The sequence below is a fragment of the Fukomys damarensis genome, unplaced genomic scaffold (genome assembly GCF_012274545.1).
Source record: "Fukomys damarensis isolate Sample0158 unplaced genomic scaffold, DMR_v1.0_HiC HiC_scaffold_19, whole genome shotgun sequence".
Classification (NCBI taxonomy): Eukaryota; Metazoa; Chordata; class Mammalia; order Rodentia; family Bathyergidae; genus Fukomys; species Fukomys damarensis.
Window position 1 is genome coordinate 39,864,873 of NW_022900931.1, and position 4,720 is coordinate 39,869,592.

The 4,720-nt window shown below is 43.4% G+C and overlaps 1 protein-coding gene across 2 annotated transcripts in view; it reads left to right on the top strand.

The window, feature by feature from the left end:
- Nucleotides 1–4,720, top strand: part of Selp (selectin P) — a 32,579-nt gene that overhangs the window by 409 nt on the left and 27,450 nt on the right. The gene's annotated exons all lie outside the window — the stretch shown is intronic.

Consider the following 4,720-nt stretch of genomic DNA (forward strand, 5'->3'; position numbering starts at 1 on the left):
GTTTTTTTTTTTTTTTTTTTTTTTTTTTTTTTTTTTTTTTTTTTTTTTTTTTTTTTTTTTTTTTTTTTTTTTTTTTTTTTTTTTTTTTTTTTTTTTTTGAGATGAATTCTCACTATGTTGCCCAGGCTGGTCTTCAACTCATGATCCTCCTGCTTCACTTTCCTCGGTAACTGGGATCATACTGCATTTCTAAACTTGCTATCTACTTTGATGCTCCTAAAATCCTTATGAATCAAGCCTATTTTCATTTACAAATAAAACCAGTGTGGCTTGCAGGGGTTAGGAGTTTTACTGAAGGCTGCATTGTGAGATCTGATGGTCTCAGGGTCTTGATCTGCTGTCCAAGGCTGTTGTTTTTTCCACTAGAACTCATAGGGACCATCCTAGAGGAGTAGATCTTGCTAAATCTGCCATCCCCTCTCCCAGGACTGCTCGTGGCTCTGAGATAAATGGACAGCTGACCAGGTGCACTAGGACAACAGAATGTTTTCCAATTTCTAGTCCTCCTATGTCTCACAGACCCGGGAGTTTTCTGAGACTGGCCTAAACCATCCACATGGTTTCTATGTCTTCCTTATCTATTCAGTTAGTGACTCACTTTCTTCTGTAAGTTAGATATAGTATAGTAAACTATGTTAGAGCTTCACTGCAAATTAAATAAGATTGTACTCGAAAGCATATAGATCTGAACCTAGCATGAGTGATTAATAAATGTTAGCTATTTTGTTAAGTAAAAGAGAAAATTCTTGGAGGACAGTGAGGATTTAGATCCAGAGGAGATCCAAGATAGCTAAACACTCTGAAGTCGCAGAAATCCCTTCAGATGAGATACGCTGTTAGGCTACCTCCAATGTTACCCCCAATTTATAGGAGGATTGTGCATAGTCTCAGGGTTATAGTTTATACCTAGATGTCCCCCAAGAGCCTCATGCATTCATTGGTGGAGCTTCTGGAAGGTGACTAGACTATGGGAGGTTAGCGGACCTGCTGTTGGGAAGCGGGGTCTAATCAGAAGAGCAGGTTACTGTGGGCATGGCCTGGAAGGGTCCGTCTCCTTCCCTGGCTCCTGCTCGATCTCGCTGTGCTTGTTGCCTGCCACGCATCAGCCATTCTCTCTGCCATGCCACCCTCCTTGGAGCCAGCCAACTATAGGCTGAAACCTCTACAAACTCTGAGCTCAAATAAACCTCTCCTTTATTTATGAGTGTTGAATATTTTTTCCCAGCAAGATGAAAAGCAACTAAGATACCCAGAGTCCAAACTCCTGCTGTCTGTGGGTAGGGAGGTGCCAGACAGATCTCTATGTTGGACACCTTTCTTTGGAACTCCAGAAGAAAGGAGGGCTGATAGTTGAGTCACCTCTTCTTTCTGCTCTACTGACAGTCAGAGTTGTTGGGGGAAACCGGGATAAGATAAGAGAGAGATAAGACAAGATGACGAAGATAAGAGGAAGCAGTTTGAGCCTGTCCTAAATGTGAGTCACAGTGACCTAAGAATAGAGGCCACTTGGTCTTGTCTTTTTGCATCATTCTGAATTGGTCAACTGAAATGAATGAGCAGTCAATTCCTCTCTTCCATTCTCTTTGGTATCTTCCTCTGTTTCAACAAATGTGTTGGATCATAGAGCTCTTCATCCCCCAAGAATTCTCATACTTTCCCCCGCTTCATTCCCATTGACCCCAAACCATGCCAGGCCTTCTTTAACTTCTACTGGGACCACCGCAACAGCCCTCTTTTCACGAAGCTCAAATTTCCTGTCTCTAATTCATTTTTTAAAAACTCCACTATTAGATGCATCTGGTCATGACACTTCTCTGTTCAGAACCCTCCTGCACTTGAATTCCTCTAACTGGTATTTGAGGCACAAATGACTTGCCCCCTCCTCAGTACCTTCCCAGATAACCTCTAGGATGTCCCAATTTTCAGTATAATTCACATTGCATCACTATCTCTCCTAAAACCCTCCCCTGGCTTCTTGCTGCACTTAGAATGAAGTCCCACTGCCTATTTAGGCTCTAATGCCTAGAACGTCCCGTCGACTGGCTTCCTGTCATCCCCTTCCTTCTGCGCTGCACGTCAGCCTAACTGATGTCTCCACGTTCTTTGTACACTGCACACTTTGCTCCCAAATTAAAGCCCTTGAAATGGCTTTGTCATTTGCCTTTAATGCTCTTCGTCCTCTTTCTCACGGGGTAGTTTTTTCTGGCCGTGCTGCTGCAGGCTTAGACATCCTCATCTCCTTAGGTAGTGTGTCTTGACCTCTCTGTCTGTCACTTTATCAAACAGCCCCATGACATTCTCTGTGCAGCACTTATTACTGTCTCGTGTTGTTTCATGTTTACTGGTGCGGTATGTTGTATATTCGTTGGTGTTTGTTTCACTGTCTTTCTCCCAAGAGAAGGTACCTTCTTTGAGGACAGAAACTGTGTATGTTTTCATCATTTAATTCTGGTCCCCAGAAAAATGCCTGAAGTATTGTAGACACTTAATCAACAACATTTATTGAAATAATGGAAAAAAACACAATGTACTATATGTAATGGGATACATATAGTTACTTTTTATTTTCCCCTCTGGTGGCATGAATGGCTAAAATCCAAATGGTGGTACATGCCAATCCATGGTGGTACATGCCTGTAATTCCAGCAACTCTGGCTAAAGTGGGAAGATCACAAATTCAAGGCCAGGCTTAGCAATTTAAAAAGACCCAGTCTGAAAAAAGAAAAAATCCTAAAGGGGATGGGGATGAAGCTAAGTGCTACAGCACTTGCCTTGCATGTGCAAGGCCCTGAGTTCAGTCTCTACGACCACCCATGTGCACACGCAGAGCAAAGCTACGTGTACTCATGTAGCATGAGTCCTACATGCCGTCCAGTTTCTCAACCTATAGTCCTCGTATTGCACATGGGTCTGCAGACTTGTTCTTCCTACCTATCTGCTACTTTGTATCATGGGTAGAGGAAATGGCAAGAATGTTGTTTAGAGCTTTTTCTGGTCTTCTAATTACAACACACTTTCACTGTGATGTCATCTTTATTATAACCTCAGGTACTTGGAATCATCACTTATTTTCCCAATATTTCCTGTTTAGCATGTTTCTATCTTCTTTGCCATTATTCTGTTACTCATTCATTTATTCATTCATCATTCACCCATTCATTCATTAAAGTGCTTATTAAGTATGACGCATCTGATCTGCCGTGGGGGGTAACTGTGACTTGCCTCGTGGTCCTTACCTTGAGAGTCTCTGACAGCTGTTTGCTCTGTATTTGGGTTATGTAATCACATGTCAGATACAAAGATGCTGATTGAGAGCCTGTGACCAAGAGAGGGTCATAAGGAAGCTGAGGAAAAAGAAAAAAAAAAGAATCAAATGAATCATGAAGGCTGGAACCCAGGGAAAGCCTTACCTCTGCTAGAGAAGGCAGAAGCTTGGACAGATTGAGAGGAACACTCAAAACAACTGCTAGGACACTAGAGAAGAACCAAGAGAAGAGTCTTGGGCTGCTTTCGTGTCAAGGAAGTAGTAGCAGGTATCACTACAGAAAGGTCAAGGAAGACAAGGGTGGAACGTCTTCACTTGGTTTGGTTTGGTAATTAGGATGTTCATGGTAAAGTTCAAGGAGCAATTTGGAAGGACAGAAAGGCAATGGGCAGGAGGGCAAAAGGGAGGTGAGGAAGGAAAGAATGCTTCCTGTAGGGAAAGGAGAGGGATCAGGTAGCACCTGGACAGATGGACAAAGGGTCAAGGAGTACATTGTTTGACTTTGAGAGTGCCAGGATGTGGTCTACAGCACGAACAGAACAGGACTCCATTTCTGAGGCACTCAGGAAGCCAGCAGACTCTTGCTGGACTCAGTACCTCTTCCTCTGAAAAGGGAGGTTGAAGGAAAACACTCACTCCTGCTTTCTGCTCTCTCCTCACCCTGCAGTCACTTTGAGCTCTTGCAGAGAGCAACAGCAAATGTACCACAGCCTTAATGGAGGTTTACACAGGCTCAGGATGTTATTCTAGTGACCCTGTCTCTGACTCCTTTCCAGCAACTTCCGGTTTGAGCCAGGCTGCCAGACAGCATTAAGATTAGCAGAGCACAGGCTGCTTCTCCCAGAGAGGCATCTCCTGTTGCGGTCACACCTCACTTGCTAACGGAGTCCCAGCTCCTCAGCCTCCTAGGCCTACTGCTCTGAAGGCTGTACTGAAGGGTAGGGGCAGATCTGATAAGGGCAACCACCCCAGGGAGTTTCTGTGAAAAATTACTCTGTTGACATGGTGTACAGAGAGGCAAGGCAGCAGGGGCAAGCCCTTAAGACTCACCGAGTGTCACTGCCAGGGAGTGGTGGCCATCCCATCTTGAGCACAGCAGTCCAAAAGACTTGCTGCAGAGTATTGGAGAAATGTTAAGTAAGCACGGCCATCTCTACAACTCTTAAACAATCTGTGAGAGGTAAGTCTTGGTATTTGGTGAATTAAAAAAGTAGAGAAGTATGATCACACTCTGACATACACTTTGATATAGACTTTCCTTTCTTATACTCTCTGCATCGGACATATGCCCAACCCCGCTCTCTGTTTCGTTTGGTATGGTGGAGAATCTTTTGGGGAAATTTTATTCAAACCAATTCTTATTTAAAGGTATATATAATTTTGTTCAGATGACTGCAGAACCTGGAAAAGCTGTTGCTGCTCTCGATGCATAACATACTATTATTAGTCTTTATA